Source organism: Protopterus annectens, chromosome 8.part1, assembly GCF_019279795.1.
Source record: "Protopterus annectens isolate FY-2018-M chromosome 8.part1, PAN1.0, whole genome shotgun sequence".
Lineage (NCBI taxonomy): Eukaryota > Metazoa > Chordata > Ceratodontiformes > Protopteridae > Protopterus > Protopterus annectens.
This window is the reverse complement of record NC_056742.1, coordinates 137,457,496-137,468,858: the sequence shown is the minus strand read 5'-3', so window position 1 is coordinate 137,468,858 and position 11,363 is coordinate 137,457,496. Positions and strand designations below refer to the sequence as shown.

Below are 11,363 nucleotides of genomic sequence, written 5' to 3'. Positions count from 1 at the left end.
TTCATGAACCCAGTGGTGGCAAGAAGACCAAGTTTTTCAAGGTATTATCGGGTATAAACTTTTAAGCAGAAGAATATAATGCAAAGAGGTCTGACTGCTAAAGCACAAACAGTGTTTTGCAATCCCATTTCAGTATGCATATTTATATTACACACACAAATGTGGCATCCATTATTTGCTTTAGCTTGTAGAGAGCTGGATTGTTTTCTCCATGTCCAAAGTTGTCTTTATGCACTTTAGAAGGTACAAAAATTTTACTAATAAATGTTGATAAAATTATGCAGTGTTTGTTGCATTTAGTGGAACAGCTAAATGAGCTTTCGAAGAGGAATAAGTTGAGCCAGTATTAAAAATGTAGCAAGACTGTCATGAGTGGTGTGATGTGGAGTAGAAAAAGTCTTCACTTCTTGGCCTCATCCCAGACTGGCTTTTGGCACAATTTCCCCACTCGAGTTTACTAGAAACGCTATTTAAACTGGGAATAAACCCCTACATCACCCACTGGATTGCAAACAGGCTCACAGATAGGGCTTAGGAGGTCAAAATAGGGGAAACTTTCTCCACAGAGACCTGTCACCAGTGGAGTTTGCCAGAGTTTGGTGCTGGGACCTCTCCTGTTTGGCATCTATAGTAGAGTGTCGATTATCCAAACTAATTGGGACCAAGGGTAGTTTGGATAATCAACATATATTGAACTGGATAAAAAAAAACTTCTAAAATCTTGTTTTTTCTGCACTCGGGGAATACACTTTTCAACTGTTCCGCAAGTCCAGTGGACAATAAAAAATATTTTTCACACACAAGCAGTTTAGAAGTTCAAAAAACATGCATGAGCTGATACGTGTAACATTTATATATTCAGACCTTAATTTTTCCTACCCAAAAAACTTTGGAATATTAGGTTTGGATAATTGATGTTTTGGATAATTGACTTTCGGATAATCAACTCTCTACTGTGCTTCTGTGAAGTAAAGCCAATACCAAAAGGGTCTGGCTGACTATGTTTGCAGGTGACTGCACGCTGTGAGAAGTCCTTGAATTCCCAGATGACTTTGCCATCCTGCAAGATTGTGCCAGAATCGTAGACTGCAATTCAGTGCCAAAAAAATGCATTATATCCTTTGGACGTCGCCTACCCCACAGAACTACCATATTGACAATGTGCCCCTAAGAGTTGACCCATTTGTTTGGAATTTGAGAACTTGTATTTGGAATTTGAGAACTTGTATGTGGACAGTGACCTAACTTTTGACCAGCATGTGTCCACTGTCTTAAACTATGTGGTGCAGCTTATAAACAGGGATTTCATTTAATTTGTGACGTCCCTCCTGTGGGCCAGTAATCAAGGAGCCTCAATCCTTACCACTGACCCGGTGGGGAACATTCACTTAGAACAACAGTAGATGCACATAGTATTTTCAGATGTAGCTCTCTGCACCAAGTACAATTTCAGTTTCCCATAAGAGCACACAGGGCGCACCCTCCAGTTCTGGGGCTGGACTACCACTCCAGGCCCCAAATAAGACTCCACCTTTCTCTCTGCAGAAATCAGTTCTCTACTTTAAGGCTTTTACCAGGGTACCCAAGTACTCTTAGTAAAGTTAATATTTGTACAAATTGTAGTGTTTCCAACCCAAGCAGCAAGACTTTCAGGTGCATGAAGACGCAGTGCCACCAAATAAACGCAGTTACTCTCAAAGGTTAAAATGTTTTCTTAAATACCTGCCACAATGAAAGATATACATATATTTAATAATAAATATTCATCATTTTTATGTTATCTGTTTTATTATCTATTTACAATAAACACCAGAGTTTTAATTCACAGGAAATATAAACAGAAATACTTTGGGCTCCTAAAAACAGAGGTGGCTAACTTCACAACACTCATGCAAATAGAGAATAGTTGCATGACCGCCAGATCATACACCAGTGGACTGTACGAACACGTACACTAATGCATGGATCTCGCCATACCCAATAGAACTAAGACGCTCTCTTCAAAAAAAAAAAAAAAAAAAAGGGAAGCCAATCTGGTGGTCCCCTGCCATAAACAAACTCTACAACAGAAGGAGGAAATTGATGCGGAATAAGGAAGTCCCAAAACTGGAAAAAAACTCCCTTATCAGCCTCAACAAAAGGTTGAGATCCCTCATCAAATCCTCTAAAGCTAGCTATGAAAACAGAATTGCAGCAGATAGTAAAGACAACCACAAGGCCTTCTATAGTTATGTAAAGAATCTCCATGGCAGTACCCAGATTTGCTCTGAACTACTGCACAATGATACCTCCTGTACCGAGCCAACAGGTATTGCAGATGTACTGGCGGACAGATTCAGTGCTAACTTTACCCCCCCCCCCCCAAAGGACCAATCACAATACCAGTAGATTGCCAGGCACACTCAGTATTACTGCTGCACAGGTTTAAACAGCACTGTCCAAGGCCAAGAATACAGCTTCTGTGGGACCTGACAGTATTCCTGACTGTGTTCTGCATGAACTACAGAGTGAACTGGCATCTCACCTGTGTGCCGTGTTGATTCACAGCCTCACCTCAGGCTTTGTCCCTACCGAATGGCGCACTGCTACAGTCATCACTCTCCACAAAGGAGGAGCGACTACAGACCCCAGGAACTATCGCCCCATTATAGGTTCATAGGTTCATACTAGGCTATCTGCCCAAGGGCATTTATAAGCCTAGCCCATAGTTATGTGGCTTTCGCCACCCCTTTAGTTTGAATAAAACTATGCCTATTATTTTGCTGTGCCTCTGTCAAGCAGTGACACTGAAGTAATCCCTGGGGTATATCTGCGATCTCCCATCCATTGGTCAAGATTCCTCTTGAACAAGGCCAGCGAGGTGCTCTGCCTCACATGTACCGGGATTTTGTTCCACAGCATAGGGAGTCTCTGGGTGATGAATCTGTCCCTCCAGCACGTTCTATTAATAACCGTGTCAAGGTTTAAGTCTCCCGCCCTTGTGGTTCTGAGGGATCTAGATTTTTTGAGGTCTCTGGGTGATGAATCTGTCCCTCCAGCACGTTCTATTAATAACCGTGTCAAGGTTTAAGTCTCCCGCCCTTGTGGTTCTGAGGGATCTAGATTTTTTGAGGTGAAGCATATTCATCAAATCTGGGTTGACATGGCCTTATATGTCAGGCACAGGTCACCTCTGAGCAAGCGGTATGAGACTGAATAGAGCTGGAGTTCTTTCAGTCGGGCAGCATAAGACATATTTTTGAGACCCTTTATCCTTTTGGTGAGGAACTTTTGGGGCCTTTCCAGCTGCTGCAGGTGTCGGGTCAGATACATTCAGAATGGGGCATTGTACTCAATCATAGGTCTAATGAGTGATGAGTACAGGGGGACGATGACCTCCCTTGATCTAGATGTGAATCCCTTCATGATCAGGTGGGCAATGTAGAAGGTTTTCCTAACTACTTTACCAACATGAGTGTCAAACGAAAGGCTACTGTCAACCTGGGTCCCCAGATCCCTGATGACTTCTTCTGTGCTCAGTGGATTGCCACCTATATGGTAGCTAGGGGTAACCTTGTTTTTCCCGAAGGGTATGACTATGCATTTCTTGGCGTTTAACTTTAGGCCATGGCTCTGGCACCAGTTATCCGTTTCTGTGAGGCCCTTCTGAAGGATATCTGTGTCAGATGTGTTTTCGACTATGGCGCCCAGTTTGCAGTCATCTGCAAACTTTGTCAGCCATAACCCTCCTGTGTTTGCTTGTACTTCAGAAAAGTAGATGCCGAACAAGAGTGGACCCAGGACTGAGCCCTGTGGGACACCACTTGTGACAGGCTTTGAGTCTGACATGGCTCCAGCAACTCTGACCCTGTGGGTTCTGTCACTTAGCCAGTTTGCAACCCATCTTGTGATGTATGGGTTTACATTCAAGCTGATGAGTTTTTCGATGATACCCGAGTGGGGTATTGTGTCGAAGGCCTTTGCCAGGTCGAGGTAGGCTGTATGGACTGCCTTTCCCTCATCAATGGCCTTGGTGACTGTCTCGAAAAAGTCAACCAAGTTTAAAAGGCATGATCTGCCTTTGACAAAACCAAACTGGGTTGGATCCAAAGTCTGCAAGTTCCCTATGTCTTTGTTTATGAGTTCCATTATGATCCTCTCCATGGCTTTGCAGATAAGGCTTGTCAAGCTAATGGGACGGTAATTTCCAGGGTCGGTGGAGGCACCGCCCTTGTGAAGTGGGACCACAGTCGCCGTGCGCCACTCCTTGGTGCATCCTGAGGTGAGGCTAAGATTAAACAGCTGTCCTAACTGCGGGTTTAATTCCTCATTGAGTTCGTGGAGCACACAGCCGGGGACACCATCCGGTCCCATGGATGCTGTGTTATTTGCCTTGGAGAGAGCAGTTCTCACCTGGGAGTTGGAGATGTTTGGGGGGCTACAATCCTCTGGTATGGATATCTCTCCTTTTGGGGGGGAGAAGTTTGCACTGAACCTGTCAGCCAGTATGTTGGCAATGTATGTAGGTTCAGTAATCTTCACATCATTTTGAACTAATTCTGAGCATATCTGGGAGTTTCCTCCTAGGTTTCTAACATAGCTAAAGAAGGCCTTATGATTGTCTTTTGAGTCTTTGGCGATTTTTCTCTCAAAATTTGCCTTGGATGATTTTATGAGAGCTCTTAGTTTTTTACTTATAATGATCAAAGGTGTCTTACCTTTCAAGGATTTTGCTCTATCTTGTAGTAGCTTCCTCCTTTTGTTGTAGAGCTTGTTTATGGCTGGGGTCCACCAGACTGGACGCTTGCCTTTGGTACAAAGAGTCTTAGTTTTGTTTGGGATTGCCTGATCCATGCAGTCCTGTAGGTGCTGGTAGAAGGCATTTGTAAGTGATTCAGCGGTTTGAGTAATGTTTACCACTGGCTCAGGGGCCTTAAAGGAGATCACACTAGTTTTTAGAAGTGTGAAGTCGGCTTTTGAGAAGTTTTTCACTGTGGTCTTTTTTATTTCAGGTGGGGCGGGATGAGGACCTCCAGCGAGATTAGTTTATGATCTGATCTCACCAGTGAGGGGTATACTTCAGGTGTTGAACATTGTGATCCCATGTTCGTGATGATGAGATCAAGTATGTTTTCTCCTCTTGTGGGGATGGTGACTAGTTGTTCCATGGCATTTGAGTTTATGAACTCCAGGAACCTTTGGGCTAGAGTGTTTGGGCTTGAGTAGTGTTCCCAGTCTATATTAGGGTAGTTGAAGTCACCTAGTATGATGGTGTTTGGAGATACATTTATCCCCTCCAATGTTTTCAGGAAGGCCATGCGAGGTTCCTGAGTTTGAGAGGGTGGCCTGTAACATGCTACAAATTGCAGAGCAGTCTTGCCTATGGTTAATTGCACCTGGATGGTCTCCGATGCATCGTGCGTTGCCACCAACCTTGAGGTGTGGGTGTCCTTTATGAATATGGACTCCCCCCCTCCTTTCTTGGTGTTGTCCGGATTTTGGGGCCGGAAAGCATGATATGAGGTGAAACCTGATAGTGCTGGGGTGCTCTCAGGAGCCTTGAACCAGGTTTCTGTCACAGCACAGACATCTATGTTCTCCATACTGAGAAGGGCCTCGAGTGCGTACATCTTGAGATTGAGACTTCTGGCATTGAGCAGCATTACCCTTAGTTTTTTTCCTTTTTTGTGTTCTAGGGTGGTAGGTTTAGAATTTGAGCCTTGCCTAAAAAAGGCACTATGGGGGTGGCAAGAGCCTTTGCCAATATCTGGAAGCCTAGGGGTGACGGGTGCAAGCCGTCCCTTGCGAAGCAGCGTGGCTTGTCCAGCATGTCATCCCAGGCAGACAGACATTGGATCCCCTTTGAATGACACCAGAATTTAAGCCAATTATTAAAGCTGATCATCTTATCACTGTATTGTGGCATCATTAGCCTGATGAGTCTGGTATGCAAAGCTATGGAACACATCATCCTGGACCTAATAAACAAGGATATAGGGAATCTCCAAACTCTGCATCCTACACAGTTTGGTTTTGTGAAGGGCAGATCATGCCTGCTCAACTTGGTCGACTTCTTTGAGTCAGTCACCAGAGCTGTGGATGGAGGTAAGGTGGTTCATACAGCCTACATTGATCTGACCAAGGCCTTTGATACCATTCCCCACTCCGGAATCGTAGAAAAACTTACTAAGCTAGGCATCAACTCCTATATCACTAGGTGGGTTGCAAACTGGCTCACAGAACCTGCAGTGTGAAAGTAGCGGACACTTAAGTCAGACTACCAACCAGTCATTAGTGGAGTCCCACAGGGTTCGGTCCTGGGTCATGTCCTGTTTGTTATCTACTTCTCTGAAGTCCAGACCAACACGAAAGTACACTGGCTGACAAAAGTTCGCAGGTGATTGCAAGTTGGGAGCTATTATTAATTCCCCAAGTGATGTTGACATCCTGTAGAAAGGCCTCAGTGATACCAAAGACTGGTGTCAGATCCATGGCCTTAAGCTCAATGCCAAAAAATGTGTCTTCATCCCCTTTGGAAAAAACCCGGTTCTTTTGAATTACCGCATTGATGGTAGTCCACTAAACACAGAAGGCGTTATACGAGATCTGGGAACACAGGTTGACAGCAACCTCTCTCTTGACCACCACTTTGCCACTGTGGTCAGAAAGTCCTTCTATGTGGCACATCTCATTACTAAGGGTTTTGCATCCAGGAAGAAAGAGGTCATTGTCTCCCTCTACTCTTCCCTCATTACGTCGGTCATAGAGTACAATGCCCCATTTGGCATGTACCTCACTAGACACCTGCAACAACTGGAGGCTGCAGAAGTACCTCACAAAGATGATCCTAGGCCTTAAACACTTGTCCTATATGGACAGACTAAAAAAAAAAACTCCAAATGTTTTCTGTCTCATATCGCCTACTTAGAGGCAATCTCTGTTTGACTTACAAAGCCATGTCTGACCCAGCTCTATTAGAAATGCTACATCTAAAATCCCAATTCCTCTGCACCACACACTCCAGAGACCTCAACCTTATTACCACAATCAACAGAACATGCTGGAGGGACAGGTTCATAACCCAGAGACTGCCCATGCTATGGAATAGACTTCCCATACATGTCAAGCAGAGCACTTCACTGGCCCTCTTTAAGAGAAATCTTTATGAGTGAAAGGGAAATAGAAAATTCACACCTGGGATCACTCCAGTGGCTCTGCTTGACAGAGGCACTAGGAACTAAGGTTGGGTGGCACAATGCCAGGGTAATCCTATGGGCTAGGCGTGTAAAGGCTCCAGGGCCATTGGCCTAGTAGACACCTATGAACCTATAACACAGATGGAAAGACTCGGACAGATCCGAAAAACATTTAACTAATCTCACTGTATTTTCCTAACTTGCTGAAGAATTACTGTTCCCTACTTCCTGGCTAGAGCAAGGCAAGATGAAATGGATTAGTGTCTTTGTTGTCAGGTTCCTCAAAATAGAGTGCTGAGTGTCTGTCACATCTCTCACTAGTATTCAAGTACAACTTCAGTGCTGGCTACAGGATGATATCACATCTGGTCACCTGACTCTGTGGTTCTCTCACTACCCCCTCACTCGAAACTTGAGCCAGGATCTGGCACATGTGGGTCACAATTCACACATATAACTTTGCTAAGGTTTATTCTAGAATCTGGAGACTGTAAAACAATTCCAGTACTTCCACCCTTCCTGCAGAGACTAACAAGCTGTTCATTCCCTAGAACCCCAGGGTACCAGTTAGTTCACCACTAAGGACAGTAAGAGCAGGATCCCAACCCAGACATCGCATCTCTCGCTGCATTCAGACCTGTGAGATAAAATATTTATGACCTAAACCAAGTGATTTAATTTCAAGCTATTTTTCGTAATGTTAGCATGGCTGAGCTTAACAGCTTCCCTTCCAGTATCCCCTGTTAAAATCTGTATATTTCAGCAGTTAACAACATTATGGTCTGACGTACATATATATATTTCTTTTCTGTCCGGATGGGACCCACTGTTGATGCATTTTTAACACAAGCATCTGTACAAATCAGTTTGACATTAAATGACATGTAGTTCTTTACAAAACTCCATCTAGCTATGCTGGCATATATTTCACATATACTGCCCTACTCTCTCTGGCATAACTGGCACTACCTCACATCATTACATATGTATAGAAATGGCTTCGTCCCCCTTTACTCAGCCCTCATTAGGTCAGTCAAGGAGTATAATGATGCCCCCTTTGGCATGTGTCTGGACATATGCAACAACTAGAACACCCACAGAGAGATACCTTACTAAAAGGGTGTAACGCATAAATAACTTGGACCAACTCAAATCACTGTACCTATACTCTGTATCTTAGACTGCTAAGAGGTGACCTGTGTTTGGCAAACAAGGTATCCTCTGTCCCAGTACTGATGGACTTGCTGTACATCAGCAAGTCAAATCGTATCAGAAATGATTTGCCCAGGTATCTAAACCTTTTCTGCAATATCAACAGAAAGATTTGTAGGGGATACCACTGCTGTGGAATAGACTCTCACAGTCCAAATAAAATAAAGCTCATTCCTGCCCATATTCAAGCCCAGCTTGGGTCTGTGGATGGGCAGTAGAAAATTTTACTCCAGGAATACCTTACTGTGTTACTGATGGAGGGCTGCAGCTTCTAAATGCTTTATCTTACTCATGGGTCCCTCCCCTCAAATTATCTGTGCTATAATCCCGTTTATTCTTCCTTAGGGGTAACATATAATTGCCAACCATGGGATGGGTAAGGTCAGTCTAACACCAAGCAAAACAGGTTAATTCAAGCAGCTAAAGAGAAATCGGCTAGACTTAAAATGGCTCGCGAGGGCAGCTAGCCTTGTATTTACCTTTGGATAACATTTCTGCAGTGTGTTTTTTGACGCATACGTTTTAACAAAAAAAAATCTTTTATTGAATTATTTATAACATGGCAATCTTAAATTTATGTAAATGAAGACAAATCATATTGACATATTTTCAGTTGCAAACATTATACTTCACATATCTTCTATACAGTCAATTGAATATTCAATTTCTGCCTTCCCTTAAACCTCATTCCTTTTTGAAACATTATTCTGCATGTATTTTTCCCACAATTCCCCTTTTCTTCTGTGTACTCCTACCCTTTTCTAAGGATCCCAGTTCCAATTCTGTTATGTCCGTTACTATATTCAGTACTTCTAGTACTGGTGGTTTAAACTTTGATGTGAAGTTGTTCAATCTCACCGTTTGTTCTTGCATGTGGATACGGAGCCGATCCATCAGCTCAGAGTCGGCCACTTTCCAAGCTCAAGATCTTTCAGTAGCTCGAGACATAGTACCTATCCCATGATGCTCTCTGACTAACCTCAGATCTAGTTTGCCGCTGCAATGGATCGCAAGTCTTCGGTGTGCTTGGGCCAGTGAAGGTTTATTAAGAAGTATTTTCTACAGCTAAGTTTACTTTTTATATATATCTATATCTGTTTTTCTACCAGTATTCCCTTGTTAAACTGTCTTTCTTTTTTAGGGCTTTGTCCCTGCTTAGTGTGTTTTATTGGAGCGAGTTGCTCTTGGGCCTTGCCCTCTCTTCAGTTGGGTACATCCTTTGCTATAGTTGTGCAGGGATCGGTCAATTTTCTTCCCTATCCCACTTTTTGGCAAGATTGTTATTAGATTATTATTGTATTGTACTGTTGTACTTTATATTATCAGGGATCTGGTAATTGTGCTTTCTCTGTGTTTCTCTGTTTATTGGATTGTGCTATATTATGATATTGTCAGGGATCTGGTAATTGTGCTTTCTCTTGACATGATGGCTGACCAAAAGCAGAAGTCCGGATTTAAAAGGTGACTCTGGTCAAAAAATGTCAATCACAGAGAACCACATTTCTTGTGTTTATTGTTTGGGACCTCTTCATTTGCTGGAGGATTGTTCCATCTGCCACACTTTGTGGCAGAGTTTTGTTAGAGAGACATAGGAAACTGTAATTGATTGAGGGTCTCTTAGCACCTGAGTTTCAGGAAGCTTTGGACAAGTCTGACCAGACCTCCAAGTCTTTGAAAGGGTCAAAGTCATCTTGGGTGCCCTCGGAGCCTAAGTCTTCGGCTCTGAGCACCTCTATTAAGGTGCGGTCACCGGTTCCTAGGTCTTTGGAACCATGTGCCGAACCGATGATTCGGAGCCAACCTTTGGTGTTGAAGCCGGTATCGGAGACTTTAACATCTCCATTACTTAGGTCTGTAGCTTCTTTGGCCCCTTCGACCCGCTCTTCAAGGATGTCAGATATTAATGTGGACCGTGTGATGCAGAGGCTCTTGGAAAACCCGACATTGGCTAAACTGCTCTCGGCTTCGTCCCAACTGGGTTTGAGCCCTGTTCCCGCCCCATTGCCTGTGACTACACCTCCTCCAAGCCTACCCAGGCCTTCGGAGCCTGAGGTGGAAGATCTGATGGTTGTGGAACTCGTGGAGCCGAGTCCTGTTTCTGTGACTTAGGTTCTACCCACCCCGACATCTTCGGTGTCGTCCGAAGAGTCTCTGATCCGACACTCTCGTCGGTTCCTGGGGGGGGACAAACCGATGCGTCGGTTCCGACACTTCCCCTTGGGGCTTCAGCGCAAGTGAGCTCGGCTCCGTCCTCTGGTTCGGAGGCCTCGGCACCTGCGCGGCCTCCGTCTTCCTCGGAACCGGTGGCCTCCTTGGGCCAAGACTCCGGGGACTTTGATGCCAAGAGGAAGGTGTTGTCTGTTCAGACTCGAACTACAGGTCTCTCCTCTTCCTCCCTCAAGATGCCGAGTTTTGCCTCTTCGTCTAAAGCACCTGCTAAGCGACGAGACCCAGAGCCTCAGGTATCCCCTTTGAGTGAACCCTGCTCTACTGAAACTTCACCAGCTGCCCCCACTGATGAAGTTCCCAGAAAGAGACTCTGCAAGAGGAGGCATTTGGATTCCCCTCAGGAATCCTTGACATTAGACACCGACGTAGAGGAATCAGAAGGGTCCCCACAGTCACCCTCGGAGGATGTCTCCTTTGCGGACATCTTAGAAATACTTGAGCAAAGGGGTGACTGGCAGTCCATTCGCCCTACTGAGGATGAGTTGGTGCTCCTGAAGGCCTTTGTGTCTCAGCCCTCTACCTCCTGGGTTACTCCGCCCTTCGAACTAATGGATCTGGTCACTCAAAGGGCATGGGAGTCCCCTGACACCATGGAACCAGTCCCTCGGAGGCCCAATAAATTCATCACTATCCCTCAAGAGAAATCGTTCCTCACCAAAGCAGTCCCTGTTGATGCCATGGTGGTGGCGGCCACCAAGAAAGAGATGTCAGAGACTTCTTCTACTGTTCATCCTCCTAATAAGAATT

The 11,363-nt window shown here is 44.6% G+C and overlaps 1 protein-coding gene across 1 annotated transcript in view; it reads left to right on the top strand.

The window, feature by feature from the left end:
• The window catches only part of PSMD7 (proteasome 26S subunit, non-ATPase 7), a 718,833-nt gene that overhangs the window by 99,813 nt on the left and 607,657 nt on the right, over positions 1-11,363 (top strand). The window lies entirely within an intron of this gene.